The sequence below is a fragment of the Lemur catta genome, chromosome 4, assembly GCF_020740605.2.
Source record: "Lemur catta isolate mLemCat1 chromosome 4, mLemCat1.pri, whole genome shotgun sequence".
Taxonomy (NCBI): domain Eukaryota; kingdom Metazoa; phylum Chordata; class Mammalia; order Primates; family Lemuridae; genus Lemur; species Lemur catta.
In genome coordinates this window covers 41,176,994-41,203,686 of record NC_059131.1, presented here as the reverse complement: position 1 = coordinate 41,203,686, position 26,693 = coordinate 41,176,994, and the positions used below count along the sequence as shown (strand labels likewise).

At 40.0% G+C, this 26,693-nt stretch overlaps 1 pseudogene; it reads right to left on the bottom strand.

The window, feature by feature from the left end:
• Positions 1–16,856: 16,856 nt before the first annotated feature.
• Positions 16,857–17,369, bottom strand: LOC123637426 (annotated as a pseudogene).
• Between the last annotated feature and the right edge of the window lie 9,324 nt (positions 17,370–26,693).

Below are 26,693 nucleotides of genomic sequence, written 5' to 3'. Positions count from 1 at the left end.
TACACGCTGAAGATAGTGGACTTTGGGCAATAATTCATTCAACTGAGGATGCATAAACAGCCCAGAGGACATTTAAACAACGTCCTGAAATAGAAAACAAAATTTAGAGTTTTCTCATGAATGGAGATGCTGCATATCACTTTCTAGCTACAGCCTATTAAATGTTTTATTCACCAGCATGTGAAAGGAGAAAGCCCAGGCATGACAGATGGCAGCCCAATTTTGGCTTCTCCAAAATGGCTTTCCTCCTACTCACACCAGCCCAGGGATGTGTTGAATCGAGCATTGCAGATGAATCCTCAGCACTGAATACTACTTCACAGTGTGACTTAGAGACCAACTGTGTTTCTCCTCACCAGTGCTAGCCAAGCATTGAAGCGTGGTCTGATATCAGAGTCTGGATCTGAAGAAAATTTATGTGCAATTTGTGATCCAACTCCAACAAGTTTATGCATGTATATAAAAGCATGGAATAATAGAAAAATCATTTTGATGAGCCTTTAAGGTAGCTGGGTTTCATGTAGTCAACACTCAGTTCAGAAAACAAAAAACGGAGGCCTAATCTTGATGCTTGTCTTTTCCTTTACCTCCCCCACATCCAATCATAGCAATTTCACTCGCTAAATGACCCTTAAATCCGGCACTGCTCTTGCCCTCCACTGCAACTCCTGGTCTAAGCCAACAGCATCTATTTCTTGGTCTCCCTACATTTAATCCAGACCCTCCTCCACGCATCTCTTCAAAATGCAAGCTTGGTCCTGGCACTGCCTGCCTCGCGTCATTCTTGCTGCTTAAAAGCCTTAAATGGCTTCCCTCTGTTTTTATGATTAAGGTCAAAACACTTAATATGGTTTATAAGGTACAGTGTTTTCAGTTACCACAGTGTACTCAGCTCTCAGGGCTCTTAGTTACCAACAACAGATTGCCTCTGGTTGATTTGAAAAGCAAAGAAATGTATTTATAAAGATATTGCCATTGGGAAGAAATGGACTCTGGGCCCTTCAGACAAGGAAGAAATTAATAAAAAGATCTGGAAGGGCTGAGGGCCAAGCTGAGGAAACGGGTGCCATGGCTTGCACTGCCAACGCCCTGGATACCACTGCTGGAGCCACTGCCGCACCTGCCAAGAGCAGAGGAGAATCCCTCACTGTTCTGCTTCTGGCTCCAGACCCAGATACTGGTCAGGCTGAGCTTGATTGGCTGAGGCTGGGTCCTGCGCCCACCCCTGGCCACCTGGGAGCTCAGCTTCTATAGTGGGAGGCCAAGCGGCCTCCCACCTACACTCCTAAAGCGAGGAATTTCCCAAACACAAAGAGAGAGAGAGGAGGAAAGAAAAGAAAGAGAAAAAAGAAAATCAGTACATTCTACGGCCTATGATTTGGCCTCTACCTCCCCCTCCAGCATCCTCTCAGCCCTCCCTCTCTACGCTCCAGCTACACTGTCCTTCCTTCAAACATTACCTCTGTAGGGCTCTTCCCTCTGCCTAGAATGCTCCTTTCACCACCTGCAGTCCTGCCTCATCTGGCCTAGGCTAGTGTCAGGGTACTGGCAAGAAAAGGCGGCACACCCATAGGTAAATTCAATGAGGGGGCAGTTTACAAAAGGGTGGACACGTTGGATTTTTTTTCCATTAGTCCTTCCATATCCACCCTTCATCATTCTCCACCCTGCTCCGTGCTCCAGAAGGAGGCCTCTGTGGTCTGCATCAGACCCAGCCTGAGACAGAGCTTGCCCCATGAGAGGCTGCAGCAGGGAATTGGAGGGTGGGAGCAGAGTGAAATCAGGCTTTTACTCCCCTCCTTGCCAGGCTATCGATTGAGTCTGTTTTGTGCTGAAGGCTACAGCTATTCTCTCTGGATTCCTGGAACCAACATCCCCTTACTCTTTGGGTGAGGGGTGATAAGGGTTTCCAGCTGTTGCTAGCTCAGGGTGTTTCTCTACAGCTGGCTTACTTCCTTTAGTCCTGCCCTTTCATGTCATCGTAACTACATAATCATAGTGGTTTTACAATTATTATTATTGTCTATCTCCCCTACTGGATTGTAAATTCCTTGAGGTCAGAGATTGAATCTTTGTTTACCATTGTTCCCCAGGGACTACCACAGTACCTGACACATAAAAGGGCCTCAGTCAACAGCTGAATTAATGAAAGTATCTGCAGTATGGGATATTGTGCTTTAAATAGTCTAAACCTTGAGCCTTTAATAAGTAGAATAGAGAAATCACATCTTCCTGCTTCCTTATCAGCCAGGCTGTTTCACAGTTTTTTCTTGTTTCTCCACCCAGTAAAATGGTCTTCAACTGCAAAATCTGAGACTCTGCCTAAACATAGCCAAAATTCTAATAATTTATTTTGCCCAAAGTTTCTCTTGCTCACTTAACTTTTCTATGTAATTTATTGACAGCTCATTCTGTGGCATATATATGGAAAGTTAACTTAGGCTTCATGATAATCAGAAAGTCTAAACCACACTGCACAGCAGATATTTCAGTTTAAACCTCTTTGCCTTTGTGCTATATTAAAATATGCCTTGAAACAGGCATGATGCCATATGGTGAATAACATATGGTACATGACAGTCCCTAGTCATATGGAAAAAATGCTAATGATATCCTATACAGGAAGTAAAAGTGGAACCAGATTTATTTTTTCTATATAAGTTTATCTGGTCTCAGCATCTAAAAATACTGGTTTCCAATGTCACGGTGGCAATGAGATGGAAGCTGAACAGAGATGGCTGGTGTGTGAGGTCAGTTACAAAATAATCCAGCAGACAAAGACATGCATAATCTGTGATCTGGGAGGTCACAGTCAAGGTAATGTTGAGGGCAAATAAAAGATGTCTAGAGAAGCCCCTGAGCCAGCCGTAACAAGGGAGTCCTTCAAGGCTAAGTTCTACCCAGGTCCAAAGACTCAGACTTACCTGTGAGAACCAGACTCACTATCCCCCAGGTGTTACTCCCCTAGCCTTGTGGATTGTGTTTGTTTTTTACTGGCTAGAGCTCTATTAGGCCTGATGTCTCCTTTTTATAACAATATTTCATAATGTCTTCTTTACTATTCTGAAATGGATTTCATAGGTAATGTAATTTACACAAAGCATTTTTAAACCAATATAATGATCAAACTATATGTTACAAAGGATAAATAAAATACACTTGTGATAAAATAATATAGATCACAGAATGTAAACTCTTAGGCACAAAGAGGCTTATCACTGTGTGCAGACGCACCATGAATGCAACAATCACAAATGCAGAACATGTGACGTTGCACTGGAGACTCAAACATCACCAGCAGTTTTGTTGTCTGAGACAGGAGTTTTCAAAACAGTGAATGACTAAAAAGTTCCCTAGCAAACAATGTATAATTTCCCCTTGGCTTATACAATTCCTAGAAAATTTGTGATCTTAAAAATATGTAAAAACTACTTAGAGCCTTATATAAAATGGAGGTGGGTTTAGGCACAAATAATAACAAATAAGTTTTATACCTACATGAAAGTTCTGTAGGACATTTGAAAGTCTCATTCAATCCACAGAACAGTTTTTTGATGTATGAGTTTCTCTTACACATTGTAGAACATCTAGCATCTCTGGCCTCTGCCCACTAAATGCCAGAAAGATCCTCAAATCATTTTTTTTTTTTTTCAGGGAGCACAACTGTCCTGGACTGCAGGGCCAGAGGGAGGCCAGAGGGCTCCTCCTCCAATCTTTTTAACAAATGGGTCTGCAAATTTCCAGATTGCCCCAAGGGCATGTGATATCCCGTCTGTTGAGAGCTGCCGGGCTACAGGATTCAGCAATCAGTTTTCTGACTATGATAAAGTACCACTGTCACGTTGAATTCTTAACCTTCCTTTGGTTGATACAATTCTTTGCAGCAGCCCCAGAAACAAAATCCTTCTAATTTAAAGGGGAAAAAAAAGCTTATGGGAAGAATACCAGAGCAGCTCACCTTATTGCAAGTAGAGCTGAACAAACAAGCCTCGGGATATTATTTAGGATTAAGTGGCAGCAAACATGGTAGAAAAATCCCATAACATTGGCTGAAACAAGGTAGAATTTTAAGTCTCTCTGACATACACTGAGCCTGGGGGTGAGCAGTTTGGAGATAGTGCAGCAATTCTGCTCCATGAAGCCTCCAGGGATCTCGGCTTGTTCTGCTCACAGCTCCACCATCCTTAGGGTGTGGCTTTGGTCCTCAGAGTCCAAGATGGCAGCACAATGAAAGAATGGATGAAGAACAAGGCAAAGAGTGAAACTCAACTGTCTTCTAAGGAAGATTCTCAGAGGCTGCCACAAGACAATTCCACTTATATCTTATGGGCCAAAACTTAGTCACATGGCCATGGCTAACTGCAGGAAGGCTGGGACCTGTAATATTTATTCTGGGTGGTCATGGGACCAGCTGAAAATTCTATCACTAATGAAGAAAAGAAAAGAGATATTGGATGACAAACTAATAATCAGTGTCCCACTTGGGGAGGAGAGGTGGCTCCAGAGTCTCAGCTGACAGCATTGTCTGTGCATATTCAATGGGGGTGGCACAAAGCGGTTATGTCGCTGGGGTTGACGACTGCACTGAGCTGTAATCCAGCTGTGTGCTTGGCTGCTGTGTCTTCCTCAGCGTGGTAGGCTGAATAATGGCTCTCCAAAAATGTTTATGTCCTACTCCCTGGAACCTGTGAATATGTTACCTTAGATGGTAAAGGGGATTTGGAAAATGTGATTAAAATATGGCCCTTGACATAAGATTACCCAAGATTATTCAGATTGGCCTCAAGTAATTACAGGCGTCCTTATAAGAGGGAAGCAGGAGACCAGAAAAAGAGATATGTTTACAGAAGTAAGAGATTGGAAGGATGCAAGGAAAGGGCTGAAAAAAGAGGCTGAAAAAGTAAGAAAACAGATTCTCCCCTGAAAACTCAAGAAGGCTCAAACCTTGATTTTATACTCTGACATCCAGAACTATAAGAAAACAAATGTGTGGTGTTGTTTTACACCACTGTGTTTGTGGTAACTTGTTACAGCAGCAGCAGGAAACTAATACACTTGATAACTATTTCCTGAGGCTTTTGTTTTTTTTTGGTTTTTTTTTGGAGACAGGGTCTTGCTCTGCTGCCCAGGCTGGAGTACAGTGGCCCAATCATAGCTCACTGCAGCCTCAAACTCCTGTGCTCAAGCAATCCTCCTGCCTTAGCCTCCTGAGTAGCTAGGACTACAGACTCACGCTGCCACACCCAGCTGATTTTTTAATTTTTTGTGGAGATGGGGTCTTGCTATGTTTCTCAGGCTAGTCTTAAACTCCTGGCCTCAAGTGATTCTCCCACCTCGGCCTCGCAGAGTGCTGGGTTGACAGGTGTAAGCCAACCCCCACAGCCCGAGCCTAATTTTGAAACCTTCTCATAAGTTTCATGACCTACCTAATATACTCCCATTAAATTCCTTTCCTGTTGAAGCCAATCAGAGCTGGTTTCTGTGATGTCCAAAAAAGGACCCAAGCTGCTACAATCATAGACATCTCTCTAGGGTTCACCAACAGGAAAACTCAGCACCATCAGCACCTTTGGTCTCCATTTGCCTCTGCTCTAGAGTCATGCTCCCATGAGAGTGAAACTAATTTTCTAGATTAGATCACATATTCACCCCTGTGGACAGAGGGCAAAGGTGTGATGGGCAGCCCCACCAGAACCACACAGATTGGGGAAAGGGCAATTCACCCAAAGTAATAAGGCAGGTGTTTTTACCAAAAGAGGAAAATAATACTGGCCAGTTAAAACCAATATATTTTTATTAATTTATCTCTGAGACATAAAAGTCATCTTCATATCCATGAGTCATGCTAAAATCAAGAACCAATAAGGGGCCGGGCGTGGTGGCTCATGCCTGTAATCCTAGCACTCTGGGAGGCCAAGGCGGGAGGATCGCTCGAGGTCAGGAGTTCGAGACCAGCCTGAGCAAGAGTGAGACCCCATCTCTACTAAAAAAAATTGAAATAAATGATTTGGACAGCTAAAAAATATATATATAGAAAAAACGAGCCAGGCATGGTGGCACATGCCTGTAGTCCCAGCTACTCGGGAGGCTGAGGCAGTAGGATTGGTGAATCCAGGAGTTTGAGGTTGCTGTAAGCTAGGCTGATGCCATGGCACTCTAGCCTGGGCAACAGAGCAAGACTCTGTCTCAAAAAAAAAAGAAAAAAAGAACCAATAAGGAACTTCCAGTTAAAATTGGCAGATTAATTAAATGTATTTTTCTTCTCTCTTTCATTTTTTAAAAATTTTTTTCCTGAAAGAAATACAGGGGACTTTGTAGAAAATAGTCTTTTAATTTTTTTAAATTTTTCAGTAAAGTATTTAATCCATGCTGATTGTCCAAAATTTTCAGTTACAGAAAAATGTAAAATATTTTTGGAAAACTATGGAAATTTTGTATGCATGTATAAGCAAATCCTATAGTTCTATATAGTTTACACTAGTACTTGCTATACATAGTAGTCTGTAATCCTTTTTCACCTTGTGCAGTTTCTTTTTAAAAACCTTTTATACCAACACAGATAGCAATGCTTTTTTCTTATTAGTGAAATCGTATTCCTTTGTGTGGGAGTACCATATCTTATTTGCCCTTACCCTGTCATCCATTTAGGTAAGGCTGCTTGTTTTTAAACAATATAGAATGTTCTAAATAGCATACCAAGTGTTTAAAAAAATTCTCTTTTACTGACATTCAACATCACGTAGTATGATGTTTTGGTTTTACATAGAGTCATACCAGTCAGTTTTTAACTTGAATGACCATTCAGGTTGTCACTTACTATAATCATCTGTAAGCACTCTTTAACTGAAGCATTATCCTCTCATTTTTTTTTAATTCCACCAAAAATGATATAAACAATAAGGGAAAATAGGAAATGGATATCAGCAGACCAAAAAAACCAACCAAAGTTTTGAAAGCTAGGATACAGGTGAAAGAATGGTAACTGATATTGAGAAGCAAAAGAAGCTAAAACCTGTGTCCAAAAAGGTGGAAACCAAGAAGCAGTCAGCCAATTTACCCTGCAGATATTTGAAAGGCTGGGAACTTGGAAGCATGAGTACTTCCTGTGCTTAAAGTGTTTCATGTCTCATGACTAAATATGGGTGGACGGAGAATTTGGTAAAATTCTGTCATGGAAATAGAAAATATATTTGAGTAAATAAATTAGTATACCCTACTTACCTCTGGAGAAAATTAATAAATTTAGATTATTAAGAACGTAAGTATATAACCAAAGATTATAAGATATTTGAGGAAAGCTTCTAACAGCAATAAATCCCAGAGGAAACAAAGACAATACAAGGAACAGAACAAAACTGTAATTGATATAATCAGAGAGGTAAAAGAATATATTATATCCATGAAACAAGAAGATGATGATTGTTTTTTAAAAAGGAATAATGAGAAAAGGAATAATAAGAAAAAAATTATGGAAATTAAAATATGGTCATGAAACAAACAAAAAATTTCAATAAAAATAAAAGGATTAGAAGAAAAAACCAAGGAAATCTCCTAGAAAGTAAAAATCAAAAGATAAAAAAGATGGACAGTAAGAGAGGAAAAATAAGATGCTTAAAGGATCATTCTAGAATGTCCAACATCTGACTAAAAGGATTTCCAGAAAGAGAAAACAGGAAGAAATAAAAACTGATGGGAAGAAATCATCAAATAAATCAAACAGGGAAATATCCTAGAGCTGAAATAATGCAATCAAGACATACAATTTCAGATTGGAATATCCCACCATATGCTCAGCCCAATGGATAAAAAAAGACTTACACCAAGTCACAGTATGCAATTTCAGGACACTAAGAATAAATTTAGAACTTTTAGAGGACTGGGAGTGGGAGGCAATCATATTAAAAGGATTCCAAATCAGAATGGGCATCAAACTTGTGGATAACAACAGAATTCAGAAGAAAGTGAAGTGATGCCTTCCCAGTTCTGAGGGAGAAGTTATTTTCATCCTAGAATTCTATTCCTATCCTTAAGTAACAGTTAACTATGCAGGTAAACAATTAAGGACATCGATGCACTCTTTCTCACCCTACTGAAGGATGGGTCCCAGCACAATGAGTGGCATAACCAAAAGAAGAAAACATGCAAGCTGGAAAACAGGGAATGTCACACATGAAAGTAGCATAGAGGACGGTAGTCCAGGGATGACAATCTAGGCATCAACCAGTCCAGACGGGAGCAGGATTACAGAGACAACCAATAGGTTATCTAAAATGTTGAATGCAGTATTGATAAGCCTCTGAAAATCTAATGAAACATTTGGTTAGATTGAAAGAAAATGATAAGATGGAAAACTAGGTAATTCTTAACTCAAAAGAAAACTGAAGTTTGTACAATTAAGGAGAAGTAGTACAAGTACACTACTTGGCTTACCAATGACCAATATTTGCATGATGTAAATACTAAATATTGAATTAGCTAGAAATTAGGTTAGAATTATATTAGGATGATAGGAGAAGGAAGTATGGTTGTGTGAAGAATTAATAGATAATGTCCAAAATTTATAAATCAAGACCTAGCAGTACAGTGATTCTGTATCTGGAAAAAATGCCAAAGATTGAAAAGCGTGTGGGAAAAATCCAGGGTTGGTGGTGCATGCCTGTAGTACCAGTAAGGAGGCTGAAGTGGGAAGATCGTTTGAGTCCAGGAGTTCGAGTCCAGCCTGAGCAACATAGTGAGACTCCATCTCTATATAAATAACTAAATAAATACATAAACAAATTATTATTATTATTATTTTTGAGACAGAGTCTTGCTCTGTTGCCCAGGCTAGAGTGCTGTGGCGTCAGCCTAGCTCACAGCAACCTCAAACTCCTGGGCTCAAGCAATCCTTCTGCCTCAGCCTCCCGAGTAGCTGGGACTACAGGCATGTGCCACCATGCCTGGCTAATTTTTTTCTATCTATTTTTAGTTGTCCAGCTAATTTCTTTCTATTTTTTTAGTAGAGATGGGGTCTCACTCTTGCTCAGGCTGGTCTTGAACTCTCGAGCTCAAACAATCCACCCACCTCGGCTTCCCAGAGTGCTAGGATTGTAGGCGTGAGCCACCTCGCCTGGCCCATAAGTAAAATTTTTAAAAAGCCTCTGGGAAGCACAGCTTGGGGAAGGGAAGAGGAACTGCTTTTGTAAAAAATATAAGCTTTGTAGTACTATTTAATAATGTATATAGCTTTGTACTACTTTGATAAAAAATAATTTATAACCCCCCTAAAAAAAGAACCAATGAGAATAATTCCAGAGATGATTCGTGTTTTAGCTTGCATCATGCATTAATACCAACACTCTAATTAGTGTGAATTCTCTTCAGAGACCCAACATTTTCTGAATTTAGGAAAAGATCATTGCTTCATATGCCCTGTCTCTCTCAGTGATCAACATTTGAATTTTCAAAGAATTACACAGAAAGGGAAAAACATTTTCTCCTATTTCCTGTGTGTGATAGGTGAATATCCCAAAGCATAAAATATGATTTTAGAATATTCATTTTCCAAATGTTCACTGTTCTCTGCATTTACCACACCACGTCTGCTCGGCATTTGACAACCAAATTGAAAGTCTCCTTGCTCTGCTCTGCCTCCGTCTGGTTCACCCTCAGTCTCCCTAATTGCTGCCCTCGTCACATCATCCAGGGCCTTCTCTGCTTTGACCCCTCACTTGAGTAATTCCCACATGTCACCTTATAAATTGCCAAATATTCAGTATTCTATGTACAACAGTATTACATATGTTTTGCTAATGACAAATATTATGTGTGTGTATATATATACAAAAACAGTAAGAAGTGTATAAATTCAGAACCTACTAATCTAAACATATGTAGTATGCATCTAATAAAATGTACTTTTCTGGTAGAAGAAACAGTCTGTCAGTACCTATGTGACAGTAAACAACTATCTTAGAATTGAATTAATCAAACATGGGCATTTTCTCCTCAAAATGTTTCTTTTTTTTGACACAGACTCTCACTCTGTCGCTAGGGCCAGAGTGCCGTGGAGTCAGCCTAGCTCACAGCAACCTCAAACTCCTGGGCTTAAGCGATCCTCCTGCCTCAGCCTCCCAAGTAGCTGGGACTACAGGCATGTGCCACCATGCCCAGCTAATTTTTTCTATATATATTTTTAGTTGTCCAGATAATTTCTTTCTATTTTTAGTAGAGACGGGGTCTCGCTCTTGCTCAGGCTGGTCTCGAACTCCTGATCTGAGAATCAAAATGTTTCTAACAGATGAATTCTGCCATCCTGAGGATAATTTTACATACCAAAATCTTCTGATGAACTGTAATGGACATATTCATTAAAATCCAATATTTATTTTGAAGACTCACTTTAGCAAATTGTTGATTTTTGAAAAGTAGTTGAGAGGCTTCAACTCAGCAAGTCTAAAAAAAAAAGAAAGAAAGTAGTTGAGGAGCAAAGAAAACGTTCTCCATCCATGGTTCTTCGTTCATAATCATAACGTGGCCAAAAATAAACCAGCATTTGTATGGATTTATAGCTGGAAAACAAAATATGTGAGAGCAGTAAGAAAAATTTCGTCACCAGGAACCCCCAAAGGGCAGGTTGCATAGTTATCTCATTAAATCAATCCATCTAGACAGTCTAGTTTATGGTTCAAGTCAAAATTCATATCTCTTTCCTGCCAACCCAAATACTTAGGGAGAAGAAAACACACTAGAAAGCTATTTTACTTAAATTATTTGGATAATAGCTGTAATTTTCATTTAATTTTGCAAGTGGAATTAGTTTTTCAGTGTAAGGAAAGTTTGGGTAAATTATTTGTTATACACGGCTCTTTTACATTCTTAATATAGGAATCAACAGGTAATATAGTAGAAAGCTATTGAAGTGCAGGTGACAGATGGCAACTAAAATGCCTTCAGGCACAACATGCAATGTACTTACTATTTTCTGGAGGGAAATAAGAAATAACTTGAAATCAGAACTATCTTAGAAAATCCAGAATGTGTCATCATTGAAAATACACATCATTATAAACACAAAGAGAAATATCTTTCAATCAAAGAATACAATGAAGTTCCATTTTATACTCATTTAACCATCTAGAATTCAACTGCACATTCTCAGCAAAATTTTTTAAAAAGAGAAATAGAATACAAGCAACTGTGCTTTTGTTAAACCCAATAAGCATGTGCCCTTGCTAATGGATACAATCAAATCCAAATGAGTCAATGGATGTTGACAAACTTGTGGAAAGAATATTTGATTTTGTTTGAATTGTATCTTTGATGATGGGCAATGTCACCAGGCCGTGAATGATGATACCTTCTTTGCTTGCCCATCAGATCAACAGATAAGCTCAGGATGTCCTGCCCAGGTAGCACCTTGATTAGCTCCAGCAGTGGCCTAACTGGCTCCACCCACCAATCCTCGTCAAGGTAGGGCCTCTGTTCAGGCTGGTGGAAAGGGGCCAGCTCTTTTTCCTTGCTCTCTGAAGAACTTTTCCGTAGGGACATCTCTTTTGAAAATCAACTACATTAATCCAGGAAGAGCATTCAGTTTGGAATTAGAGGGATCTGGATTTAGATAAATTACTTAACTTCTCTGAGCCTCAGTGTCTTTGTCTATAGAGTGAGAGAAATAATATCTACATTATGTCCATGAGGGTACTGCATCTGAATGTACTACTACAGCTACATTATACGCTATAGTAGTATGTGTGTTTATCACAGCACATGTTATAGAATACACACTTAATTTTAGCTCATGCCCACTCTTTCTCTGCCTAACTTCAGAATTAGACTCATAACTGGACAATTGAAAATTTGGTCTCTCTTCCAGATTAGACCTCTCTGGGTGCATTTAATTTGTTGAACAACAGATGTGCGTATTATGTCTTTGGCTATTATGTAGTATTAATATATTAAAGGCATAATAGCCAAGAGAACAAGTTTTAGAGTCAGACAAACCTGGGTGCAAATTCAACTTCCACCACATCCTATATAACCTTATATGACCTTACGAAAGTCATTTAACTTCTCTAAGCCTTTATTTTCCACTTATAAAATAGGAAAATAATGTTTTTTCTATCCACTTCCCAAAGATTTTTCTGGGGATGAAATTGGATCATAGATGTCAAAATACTTTGTGAATAATATTAATAGAATGCTACACAAATGCAAGTTGTTTTCATTATCAGCATTATTATTGTAAGTAATGGAATTATTATAAGTAATGCTTACTTTTATTATTCCTGACAGATGATTTATTTTAAAAAAAGAAATTGTTGCATTCAAGAAAAACTGGTCATTACATAATCAGCTCTTTCTTATACTGAGGAAAAGATAAAGTTAGTAAACAAATATTTAAATAAAGACTACTGGCCAGAGGCCGGGCGCAGTGGCTCATGCCTGTAATACTAGCACTCTGGGAGGCTGAGGTGGGTGGATGTTTGAGCTCAGAAGTTCGAGACCAGCTTGAGCAAGAGCGAGACTCCATCTCTACTAAAAATAGAAAGAAATGATATGGACAACTAAAAATATATAGAGAAAAAATTAGCCGGGCATGGTGGCACATGCCTATAGGCCCAGTTACTTGGGAGTCTCAGGCAGGAGGATCGTTTAAGCCCAGGAGTTTGAGGTTGCTGTGAGCTACGCTGACGCCATGGCACTCTAGCCCAGGCAACACAGTGAGACTCTGTCTCAAAAAAAAAAAAAAAAAAAAAGACCACTAGCCAGAGAATTAAAATATGACTTCTAGTCTGCATGCTAATACTGACAATTTCTTAGACAAATCTCCCAAATTTATGTAGCTTGGTTTTCTTATCTGTAATGTGAGTCCTGCCTCACTTGATTACTAGTAGGACAAATAGAGGAAAACGATGGGAGGGATGTCAAATCCTTTAGAAAGAAGTCTCTTATATTCAGATGAGTTATTTGTTCCTTCCTTCTTCAGATATATGGTGTGGAAGCCAGGCATGGTGGCATGTACCTATAATCCCACCTACTTGGGAGGCTGGGGTAGGAGGATCACTTCAGCCCAGCAGTTTAAGGCCAGCAACATAGCAAGACCCTATAAATAAATAAGTAAATAAGTAAGAAGATATATGGTTATAGGCAATCACCTTGGCAATATGCCTTGTTTTATGAGTAATTCTGCCTCAGATATAATTATCAGGGATTTATAGGTGTGGTAGAGTTAACCCAGGAAATCTTTAAGGAACATTGGAGGACCTCAGCTTCACTCTTTAATTAAAGCCTGGTTAACATACAGAACTGTTATGTTAAGAAGATGGTTCAAACCATAGCCAAGTAAAATTACCCATTATTTGCAGAATAGGAGAAACAGAACATTTAAGAAAATTAAAATAAGATTGATCTGTCAGCAGAATCTCAAAAGAATTTCAAACTTCCTTTTTAGACCCAGGAAATTTTCTTTAAAAGAGAAATTTAGAAATGTATCCTTGGCAGCAATGAGAAAGAGACAAAAGAAGAACCTTTTTTTTTAATATTAAAACACTGTACTAATCTAAAAACTCTCTGGTTCTTATTTCATTTTTAAGTGTCAAGCTCAATGAAATGGAGGTGCATTTTATATCTCACTATAAGTAATAATGTTCCCAGAATAATTTATCTTGCTCAATTGTAGACAGAAGTCTAACAAATGTCTTCAGCCCTTACCAGCTCCAGGTTATAATACATACTCAGAAGCTGTTCCTTCATTGTATAAGAAAATCCTTTCTCAAAACTGTATCTTTCACTATAAGCCAGGGTCTGAGGCCTGGGACCTGAGCTACTGGTTAGAGTTTCTGTATCATTTCTATCCTCTACTCAGAAAATCTGTGTCAGTATCATCATCAAGATTCTTGACAGGAGATTTCTCTCTTTTTCTTGAAATGAGATTTAACAAAAGACAGAACACCTGTGCTTTCTCCCAGTGAGCGTAGACTTTAATTAGTCAAAGTCCAATCCAGAGCAAAAGCCACACAGTAATTTAAACAGGAGCATTTAATATAAAGAATTATTAAGCAATGAATGATAGGAGAGTGACTCTAAAGATAGAATGAGAGCTGTAAATAGTGCTATAGAACTGAGGAAAAGTACCCAAAAAAGAACAAATCTGGAGGAAGGGTTCAGAGATCATTGAAGAAGGTATGGTTACAGCCCACTTAATGGCAGAGAAGTTCCTAAGTTATCCAGCCCAGAGACGGCCCAGAGTTGCCAGGAAGGCAGAAACAACCCTCTGGGGCACAGGTGATTCTAGGGCCGGGGCAGGGAAAATACAAGATAAGCTTGGAGAAAAGTAAATATATTATGGCCAGGTGTGGTTGTTTACATCTGTAATCCTAGTACTCTGGGAAACCGAAGTGAAAGGATCGTTTGTGATCAGCAGTTTGAGACCAGCCTGAGTAAGAGTAGAGACCACGTCTCTACGAAAAATAGAAAAAATTAGCTGGGCATGGTGGCACATGCCTGTAGTTCCCAGCTGCTTAGGAGGCTGAGGCAGGAGGATGGCTTGAGCCTAGGAGTTTGAGGTTTCAGTGAGCTGTGATGATGCCACTACTCTCTACCCAGGGCAACGGAGTGAGACTCTGTCTCAAAAAAAAAATAATATAAGTGAATGTTGGACCAGGAAGAAAGGAAGTGCTCAGAAAACAAGAGGGACTCAGGCAGGAGCCAATCTGAAAGAGCTCCCGAAGGCCAAAGCTGGCAATTTCAGAGGCAAGTCTGTCACTTCCCTTTGTCAGTGTTCTACACTAATTATCTAGAAGATGTGACAACAATTCTGCAGATTCAGGCGCTGAAGCCTTCTTTAAAAAAAATGCAAGATAGGTGAATGTCTTTAATGCCACTGAACTGTACTCTTAAAAATGGTTATAATAAATTTGTTGTGTAGGTTTTAGCACAATAAAAAAAAATTTAAGCAAGATATAAAGTTAGGAAAAATCATCCCTAAATCCATAAGGCTGCATTTATCAGATTATTTCTAATGATTTAAGTCATAGAGTAAAGCCCAAGGTTACAGTGTTTGGAGAGACTTGGAAGACCACCTTTACCTTCACATGCAACTGTGGAACCAGCTTGGTTGGGGGAAAGAACTCAGGTCCCACATCACAGGGGCAATTCTCTCTCCCTAGCCATTGAAAGGCTTTCTTCCAGAACAATGACTTAATTTTCTGGGGAATAGTTTCTTATCACAGTATGGTAGCCGAAGTATTTCACTAAGTAGAATGCTCACAACATATTTATCATATTACAACCTTTTTAAAAAATCCATTTCACATTTTATAAATTTGTTCTCAACTTCAGAAATAATTTTAAAAGGACAAAGACTGACAAAAACTACTTTTAATTATAGTAATAAGCAAGGAACTAATAAGGGGTGTTCAGTCAAAATGGAAGAAAATGCTTTCACTTGGCCTTACCTCCACATTTCATTCCTAACTTAGCACAAACCATATTCTAATACAATACAATCAATTTTATTCATGGCAAGGTAATAATTAGTATGCAGTCCTCGCAAAATGGGTCTGATGATATTTTTTGATTTGCGCCTTCTTTGGTTGGGAATATTGTATTAAATAACTGTATGGCAAATAAAATGACTCGACAGGCCCACGCAGCAGAAGTAAGTATTTTCAATAGCAAGTTGCCTTTATATGGGCATATTTCTACATTCTAAAATAATGTCCCCATTATCTTGGTTAGAGTTCAACTCTTTTAAATTTATAAGAAATATGCTGCGCATGAGTGTGTGGTGATGATTCACAGATTTGAAATAACACCTACTCTCCCTCGGTTCTGGCACAAAATGTGTCAGTGAAGCCTGCAATTAGGAAAATTATCTTGGCCTGTCTTGCCACAAGGATGGTGACGTCAATATATACATCCAGAGCAGAAATGTCTTCCCAAAAAATGAGTTTAAAAAACACTTCTACCCCAACAATTCTTGGTGCCTTGGTGCCTTTGCAATGTCATCTAAATCACTGTCATTGGATAATATTACTAATAACATCTACTGAAAACTGCAATATAGTTTCTCTTAGTCTTCATAACAGTCCTATAAGATAGGTACTAATATGGTTCCTATTTTACTGACAAAGAGGTTAAATAAGTTGCCCAAGATCATACAACCAGCTTGGATTTGAACCCACGCTCTCAGACTCAGATGTTCATGCTCTTGACCAGGACTGCCTACATAATTTGAAGGGCCCAATGCAAAATGAAAATGCGGGGCTCCTTATTCAAAAATTATTAATAATTTCAAGATGGCAATACCAAGGCCTGGGGGTGGTCCCTTCTAAGAACAGGGCCCCCACCTGTGTGACTACACAAGTTATACACCCCTGACGCTGGCCCTGATCCTTTTTTTTTTTTTAATTTCTTTAAAGTTCCAGGAGCTTTTTATTGTTTGAATAACAGAACACACAAAACTAGGCAGAGAAGTCCTCAAGGAAATGGCGGTCAGTCATCTTTCATTGTTATTTGCCCTTTGGTTGGTCCTTCATCTTTTAAGCACTTATTATATTTTATTTTAATGATACTAGGCATTTATTTTGATCACAAAGGCAATTCAAAAGTGAATAAATAAATGTATTATCTTTTAACACCCCAACCCCATGTTCCTTTAAATAGAAAAAAAGCGCTAAGCAGTCAGGATGGCCGAGCAGTCTAAGAGGATGCGGACTAAGGCGCTGCATTCAAAAAAAAAGTGCTAAATGTCTCTTCATTGTCTATTTGGCCACAGTTGTCCCACCTATGGTTTTAAAAACAAATTGTAACTTGATCTTCCGAAATCCTTCTCACACTACAGCTCATGTTAAAGAAATCCTGGGGAGGAAGTCCTATGGATATTGTCCATAGTCTCCAAAAGGTGAGGATGGTAACTGGGTTGAAGGCAACTGGGAGGTGTCTCCAGCTAACTCAGGACCATTGGGAAACTGCAGAGGCAAATCTTGTCAACAGGATACCAGCTCCTTCAGTTAAAGCCAGGAGAATGCCACCCTCAGCGGCTGACCCAACCACAGCCACTGGGCCATTTCTTGCTGCCAGTCTGGCTCCTGTTAAGGCCCCACTTGTGACTGAGTTCCAGGGATCTTCTTTTCCTTTGACTTGAACTATACTACAGTCAACCATGGAAAACAGACTTCCCCAGACTGCAAAGCTACCTCCCAACTGTGGAGCTCTGGTTTTAATAGCTGTCAAACTCCCACATAGTCTGTGGTTTACTCCCCTGGAGAACTGCAAAAACCTGTTGTTGCTTGAAAGCTACCACCATCTATGGTACCCATCATAAAGGCCCCACCACAGTCATCCCCAATTTGCCATGGGCAAGGCTCTCCTGCGTACTCCTCCATCGGGACCCCAACACTGCTGGTCCTACTGTTAACCATATCACTTCTCTCCATCCTGGCCTTATCCACATGCCCCAACCTAATTCAGCAAATATTTTGTCCAAGCCACACCTCCACCGTAAGAGGTCCTGTGTAGATCCACAAGAGACGCAGGTTCAGCCTGGAGACAAACAACACATATTTCTCAGTCAATCCTTTTATTTGCTGAGATTTCTCATTATACCTAACAGCAGGAATTATCCCATAATTTTATATAAGTTCTAAATATCAAACCTTCTCTTTGGTTGGTCCCTAACACCTCCATTTTAATTAGCCTGTTTCCCTCAAAAACAAACAATCAACAACAACAAAAAACTTCAGCCATTTCCAACGCAGTGTTCAGCATGTAAGATGGCAGTGGCATGCACTGCTCCCGGGTGCTGAGTACTTGCAGCTGCCTTGCCCTAATGGTGGGAAAAGGCCTCAGATCCTTGTAGAGGATTGTAGAGTCCCGATTAACGAAACTGTTGCCTCTCTGGATCTTCTCTTAAAGATCCCTCCAAACCTTTCACTTGGCACCTTCATTCAGTGGAATGTCTACAGCTGAGTGGATGACCTATTCTAGTATAAACCTTTTGCCATCCAACACACACCCTGAGAACAAAAGGAGTCTGTTTATGGTGTGTATAGAGTAATTGTGACATGCAGTTTACATTTCTAGAGACAGGGGCAGGCTCTGCACATGCATTTGTGGTGGGGGAGAGTTTGGGGGAGGAAGTCTAGAAGGTAGATGTCTGTCCTTGGTGGGGTTTTCCACCTAATTTGATGCCCAGCCCCAAACTCTCCTGTTCCTTCCTCCTCTCCCCAGCTGGAGCTTCTTATTTCCCATCCTCAGACACATTTTAACTGTGATTCCCTTTTCTATAAGAAATATTGCCAGTTCCTATTTTTAGTTTTCTCCTAATATGGGATAAAGAGAAGGAATCACAGCTAGCCCCCACCAGAAAATCTTCACACTTTAGGACTTAAATATGGACTGCTGGGATTGATGCATCCCTGCCTCCTATGAATAAGGTTAGATCTAGTTATAGAGAACCTGGAAATTTGCCATAGAAAGGATGTCCAGACACACGCAAGTATCTAGAACGGTAGTTCTCAATCGTATCAGACCCATTATCCCCTTTTTATAATAAACACCCCCTCACTGTCCTGAAATAAAATTCATATGTAATATAATCTACTTACACACAGAAAAAAGTGTTTCTAATTAACACAATGTCTTAAGTGTAATATAAAGGAGAAAGGAAGTCACACATGGTGGCGCACCTGTAGTCCCAGCTACTAAGGAGGCTGAAATGGGAAGATCCCTTGAGCTCAGAAGTTTGAATTCAGCAACATAGTGAGACCCCATCTCTAAGAAAAAGAAAAAGAAAGAATGAAAGAAAGAAAAGAAAATTAGAGTTAGTTCAAATAATTATAAATAGATTTTTCACCCACATCAATGCCCTGCAGGGCATTTGAAAGTCAGGCAAAACGGTTTCCTTATTCTATGGAACTGTTCCACACATCTGTCAGTCCTGGCCCCAGCCACCAAATGCCAGTGGGCATGCTCTCAATCATTGTGATAACCAAAAATGCACCCACAATTCCCAAACCACATCCAAAAAGTGATACCGCCGCTGTTGAAAACCACTGGTCTGAGTACAAGTGCCTTGTACATTGGGTTCCTTTTGACTGTCCCCCGGTTAGGATTTCCAGGTGATAGAACAAGATATACTTGCCATCCTCCGAGGCTAAAAGTTCTGGGGTTTGGCAAGCCTGAACTCAAGAAGCATGCGTTTTCTATTTGTACACAACTATTTTTAGGCCATCAGTTTTAAAATAGCATGCGCACACACAGAGCATATTCACCAAGGTCCCTGACCACACAGAATGACGAGGGAGTGGCCATGCTATGCATGGACTGATGGTTATATAGAGTGAGGTAGACAGAGCATTTATTTTGTGCTATATTTAAATTTTAGGGAGAGGGAAATGATAGGTGTGCTGATAGAGTTAGGTTCCTAAGAAAGACTGGTTGGTCTTGCACCTTGTTTCTTGGTTCACTCTGATCTCCCACTTGGATTAAAGGAGACTCTGCATTGTAAATATTTTCTCCCTGGCCAAGGCCTGCTGAACACAGAAGTGAAGCCAAACAGGGACCCAAAGGGAACAAGAGTCCCCTCACCATCATGCCCCTTGACACGCACCCTTAATTAGGCTCTACCCAAACATCATTTACCAGGCACTAATAAAAATACTGAGTTCTGGCCAAAAAGAAAAAGGAAAAACAAGTTGTATGTTTGTGGAAACTTCTGTGAGTCACCCTCCAGCATTTACCAGAGGTCAATGTGTTTTACTGCCAGAATGAGCTAATATTTGAATGGAAGAAGAATTCTAAACAATCTCAGGGAATAGTTAAATGGTAAAATCCCTCTACACCATGACCTATGATATAAAATTTGCTCCTCTTAAATTATCATCATCCAAGAGCAGCATTTGTTAGCTTATTACGAAGCTTGTTTTCTGGGTAGTACAGTTCTTATATGGGCCATTAAGAATAAAGTGGGTTTAAGTCAATGGAAGGGAGAGAAAAATGCATCCCAAGTGGGGAAACAATTCACTCACTCGTGGGTGCATTCATTCCATCCCTACCCAGCTTAAATTCACTTATATGATGTTGCATGTGCCCTCAGCTCCCTTGCCCTCTCCAACATTTTGTGATACCCAACTTGATTAAATAATGACTCTAGTTAAAGACAACATTCCCCATAGTCCAGGCCTACACCTGTGCAGCTAACCGTGATTGGCAAAGAACCAAATCATACTAAGAGATCCCACTTTGAATCTATGATGATCATAAACCTCACGTAGGCCCTTAATGCTGCTGGCAATCATGCTGTATTTTCTTGGCTTTTTTATTCTCCCACTATCCCGGGTGACTATTTCATATCTTCTCCTCTGTCCTCAAACCTTAAATACCTACTCACCACCCATCCTTATCCTGATTCTCTATTTCACTGAGAAAATAGAATGAATCAGAAGAGAGCTCCCACAAACACCCACCAGCCGCATCAGTGCCCACATTCTGGGCTTCTTTCCTTTGACGGCAGATGAAAAATCTGTGCCCTTGGAAAAGGCCACTGCTCTGCTTGTGGACTAGGTGCCACCTACTCAAGGACTCACTTCAGCAATTCTCCTCTCTCCTGCATCAATTCACTCCTTTCCACTGCATCTTTTCCATCAATCTAAGAACACTATTTCTCCCAGAAAAACCCTCTGTTGACCCCACTTCCTCCTCCAGCTACTACCTCTATGTCTTTCCTTCCTCCCTAGGAGTTGTCTATGTTCACCTTCTCCAATATCTCTCTTCCCATTCTCTCATAAACCTAATACAGTCAGGTATTATGCAATCTACTTCTATCAAATTGCTCTTGTCAAGGTCACCTTGGCCTGCCTGTTGCTATATCCAGTGGTCAAGTCTCAACCTGTCTTACCTGAGCAATTAGTAGAATGTGATCACTTGTTCCTCCTGAACCACTTTCCATGTAGCTTTCAGAAGCACTTACTTAGTATTCCCCCTGCCTCTCTGGCTGCTCCTCCTCAGTCATCTATGTTGGGTCCTCATCATCTCTCTGACCTCCAAAACTTAGAGTATCCCAAGATTCAGTCCTTGGACCTCTTTTCTGTCTTCACTCATTTTGGTGATCTCCTCCAGGCTCATGGTTTTAACTACCATCGTGTGTGTGCTGACCATGTCCAGCCTGTATGTCTCCCCTGAACTCCAGATTCACATATTCAGCTGCCTCCTTAATATTTCCACTTGGATGACTAATAGACATCTCAATAGAACAAGTCCAAAACTGAACTCCTGATCTCCTCTTGCCACTGCCCTACCACCAAAGCCCGTTCCTTTTCTACTCTTCCCTAGGTTCAAAGGCCAAATCTTGGATACTTCTTTTTCTCCCATATCTGGCAGCAAATCTGTCAGCTTAACCTTCAATGTATGTCCAGAATCTGACCACTTCTTACCACTTCCACTGCTACCATTGCTGTCTCTCACCTCAATTACTGTAAGAGCCTCTCAGCTCATCTCCCAGCTTCCATCTTTGACATCATTCAGATTCCTCTCAACACAGAAGGCTGAGTGTTACTGATAAACATAAATCAGAGGGGGTCACTCTTCTGCTCAAAAACCCTCCAGTGATATTTTCATTAATAGTAAAAGTTCAACTCCAAAAACTCCTTTAAAGCTCTTCTTACTGCCCGTTCCCTCCCAACCTCATCCCCTGACTCCTTCTCGCTTGCCTGTTCTAGAAATAGAGGCACACTCCCCACCCTTTGCTATTCCCTGAACATTCCAGGCACCTTAGGACCTTCGTACTAGCTGTTCTTGCGATGCTCTTCCGGCTGGACATGACTCACTCTCACTCACCTCCTTCCCTCAAACAGCACTTCCCAGTGAGTCCTTCCCTGTTTACCATCTAAAATTGCAATTTCCAAGGTTCCTTTCCTCCTCCCCTGCTTTACTGTTTTCTGTAGAATGTATTGCTATCTATCAGAGCACATATTTATTTTACCTGTTTCTCTCTCTTTTCTCTTTTTTTCCTTTTTGGCCTATATCTGCCAACCAGAAGGTGGACTCCACAGCGTTTGGGTTTTTCTCAGCTCTTTTCATCGCTCTATCCTGGCATCTAGAAGAGTACCTACAGATATGAAGTGTTCAATAAAGATTTACTGAATGGATCGATGCCTACTGTATGCAAAGCATCATCTTTAGGTGCTAGTGAAACAGAGAATAAAGGTGAGTTACTTAACACTCTATGCTTCAGGTTTCTCATCTATAAAATGGTAATAATATACCCCCATGATGCTATTAAGAGGATTAAATGACTAAATACTTATGTAGCAACTGGAACTTAGTAAGTACTATGTTAGGTAAATAAAATAAAGATAGATTTTTTAAAATCCCTGTCCTTAAGAAACTCACATACACTAGAAAGAAAGATATAGCTGCAAAAGTACAGAGTGTGCAGTGGCAGCACAGAAGACGAAGGGCCAGCTTACTCTTAGGGTGAAAGAAGCCTTCACAGAGAAGCTGATACTGAACGTGAATCTTGGAGAGGGAGATGTTTACTAGGCCAAGAAGGGCATTCCAGGCCGAGGACACTGAACAAATGTTTGGATCAGGAGGTTCAGAGGTAAGAATAAATCTGTCCTTCCACCTTCCGGGAAGTGATGATCCAGAGTTGACTCAATAAATCCAGCTTGTTTTTCCTACTTTATGCTTTAATTTCCTTATTATGTAAGGAAAGGTGTTGGTAGCACTGAATATTAAATTGTAGTCATTTCGTTGTGTAGGGGAGAAAGTTTTGGAGATTGTTAGACCCAGGGAAAATGTTTATCCCAATCCACTTGATGTACGTGATGAAAGGAAACTGCTAGCTCTAATTCACCTCAATGTTTTTGAAAGAATTTGCAAGTTTCTTATAATTTATTGCTATTTCCAAAATTAATATTTCCAATCTTCTGATGTGATCATTGATAACCATTTAGCTTAAAAGTGCTACATTAAATCTCATTTGTTTAAAAAGCACTCTGATTTCAATTTTACCATAGGTTTTATTTTCTTATTTTATGAGTTAATGAAAAGCATGTTTTATGTATTGTTACCTTCTCAGAAATATTAGCTAGTAGCAACTATTTTAAAAATTAAAACAACCCTAAACCTAAGCAACATACGAAGACCCTGTCTCTACAAAAAAATAGAGAAATTAAGGCCCGCCATGGTAGCTCACACCTCTAATCCTAGCACTCTGGGAAGCCTAGGCAGGAGGATTGCTTGAGCTCAGCTAGTTCTCTAAAATAAAAGTTTAAAAAGTAAAAAATTTAAAAAGATAGAAATTAGCCAAGCATGGTGGCACACCCTACTACTAGTCCTAGTTACTTGGAGGCTAAGGCAGGAGGATCACTTGAACCCAGGAGTTTCAGGTTGCAGTGAGCTATGATCATGCCACAGCACTCTAGCCCAGCAACAGAGGATGACACTGTCTCCAAAAAAAAAAAATTAAGGCAACTCTAACGTCCATTAAAATATTTCCTTAAGAACTTTTTTTCTACATTAAAAAATATTAATTAGAGACAACATTATTTCACATAAGTGAGTGATCTAGAAATCAGTGGAGAGGGTCCTTAACAGGGAAGCAGTCAAGGGGTCACCCAGGAAGGAAGCAGAGGCTGGGCAGCAGGCATCAGAGCACAATAGCTGGATTTCCAGTTTTCAGGATATGGCCCAGAAACTCACTCCTGCCAGTGCCCTGGGTGCAGGCCCCGAGAGATTGACTCATGCCTGAGAGATGGAGGTGACATCCAAATGCTACTTTATTCATTTACAATGAGAAATTAAACTCTCACATGGACCAGAATGCTCTCATTTGCATAAGTAGTCCATTTTCTTCTTAAAGTCAAGGCAAAGAGGAGCCAATTCATAATCAGAAGGCACTTTACTAATTAGCCATGAGAAATGTCTGTCATGGGGTCAGACACCTCAAAGTCTGAATGCTTTTCTTCATTTCTCCCTGTAGACAGTCTAAATAGAAGTCAAGTCATAATTAGAATGTTGCTCAGTAATAATAAAGATAGACAATCAAACATATGGAAATAGGCTAAAAGACCCGGTGGCAAACAGAATAAAAGCCCTCAAAGATGCCTATGCCCTAATACCCAGAACTTGCGAATAGGTTACTTCACATGGCAAAAGAGACTGTGCGGATGTAATTACATTAAGGATCTTGAGATGAGGGGATTATTCTGCATTGTGGAGATAGGCCCAGTGTAATCACAAGCATCCTTAAAAGAGGGAGGCAAGAAGGTCAAAGGCAGGAGCAGGAGATGTGATGAGAGAAGTTAGAGTGATGCCCAGAAGAGCCTTTGTATGCCACCAATACAGGCAGCTGCTTAGAAGTTGAAAAAGACAGGGAAATTGATTCTCCCCTGAAGTCTCCAGAGGAAAAGCAGCATTGCCAGCACCCTGATTTTAGCCCAGTGAGACTCATGGACTCCTGACCTCCAGAACTGTAAGAGAATAAATTTGTGTTATCTTAAGGCACTAAGTTTATGGTAATTTGTCACAGCAACAGGAGAAAACTAATACAGAGCCTGAGGCTCTGTATATTAGTTAGGATTACAGTCAGTTGTGAATGGTAGAAATCCCCAAGTATCAGTAGCTTGAACAAGGTGTGACCTTGCTTGAACAAGTTATGATCTGTCATTAAAACAATGCCCAGGTTAAACAGCAAAGAACTGAGATGGCAGCTCCACTATTACCAGGTACCGAAGCTCCCTCTATCTTACTGCTCTCTCATCCTCAGCACATGGGTTAGACCCCAGGGTTCAAGACAGCTTCTTACTCTTCAGCCATCACATGCATTGTCTAACCAGCAGGAATAAGAGGTGAAGGAAAGCATGTCCTTTCCTTATAAGGACGCTTATTGCAAGTTGCACACACCTTGTCAGCTTACACCCCATAGACCAGAACTTGGTCATACAGCCACACTTCGCCTCAAAGGAAGCTCTGAAGTATAGTCCTTATTCTTTGTGCTTTGTGCCCAGTAAAAAATAAAATGTCTTATTCCTAAGCAAAAAGAAGAGAAGAAATGACAGAGACTATTAACAATACCTGCCACAGCATCAATCTCAGTTGAGATTATGTTACAAAAAGAATCAAAGTCCTCAATAATCTCTCAGTTGTCAGCCATACATCCATCTCTATCAGAGCCCGAAATACACATGCTAATGACTAAGACTTTCTTCCCCCTACTCCGAGCTTAGAGGGGTAGTTTTGCCGATATGTTTCTATATCTAGGAATGGAATGCCAATCAATACTTTTGTGACTGATATTTTTAGATATATTAATATATGTTCAATCAGATTATTGACATTTTATCTGGCCTAAGAGTCAGCCTGTCTCTTTCAGAAAATTTTTCTGCTTTGATCCTACAGTTTATTCTGAAAGGGCCATCTTACTTCTTCATTCTTAAGTCCTTGGAAGGTACTTCTCTGTGATCTCAAAGAATGTTAACAAATTATAAAAAAGAAATGTTTGCTATTGGGTTAAAACCTGGTGCCAACAGATAAGTTTCACTCTCTTCTGTGGCCACAAATTATGGCAAGCCATTCTAATCTTAGAATTGCCTGAAATTTGTCACAAATGGAACCAAATGGGATCATGTAGATAGTCAAGTACAAATTCAATACCACTACTAGAAAGGTAACTAACTGTACAATTTTCTTTTGAAATTATTTTTAGCTAAAGTCAGGGCTGGTCTAAAATGTAGAGGAAGTAAATAACTTTGCTTGTGAAATTACAACAAGATAGCAACAATTAAAATCTCCATTTTGCTGATAAACTGAGGCCCAGAGAAATTAAGCAATTTGTCCAAGGTTGGGGCTCTTAAATGTCAGAGTGTGAGGATTCAAACCTCTTAACCAGAGTCTGGGCTCTCAACCGTTACACTACTGATATGATCTGAGAAATAAGGGGAGTATCTCTGCTGCAAAATACGGTCATGCGCCACATAAAGACGGATATGTTCTGAAAAATTTGTCATTAGGGATTTCATCCTAGTGTGAACATCAGAGTATACTTACACAAACGTGACTGGTATTAGCTTGCTACACACCTAGGCTATATGGTATAGCCTGTTGTTCTTAGGCTACAAACCTGTACAGCATGTTACCATACTGAATACCATAGGCAGTGTAACACAAACGATGAGCATTTGTGTATCTACACATATTTAAACATAGGAAAGGTACTGTAAAAATGCAATATTATAATCTTCTGTTACCACCATTGTATATTCAGCATGGGGTTAATCGAAATATTGTTATGTGGCACATGACTGTATTTCCCCATTATCATTATTCAGGATGCCTAAAATTTCACCATTCTTTTGATCTTGGCAACATATATTTCTGGGAAAAATCAAGTTAACTCTTTAGAGAATCCAGGGAGACAAAATCATTATGTTTTTTCTCATCTCTATTACCAGTACCTTATTTCAGACCACCATCACTTCTCACCTGGACTGCTGCACTGGCTACCCAGCTGGTCTCCATACTCCCAGGAGGGCCCCTCCCAATCTGTTCACCACATTAGGGACAGAATGATCTTCCCAAAATTCTGATCTGATCATATCACTGCCCTGCCTAAATCCTCGTAGGGGCTCCCCACTGCCTTTAGCATGGTCTACACCCATTGATCTCACCCCATCAGAAAAAACTTTATATCACACATAATTTTCATC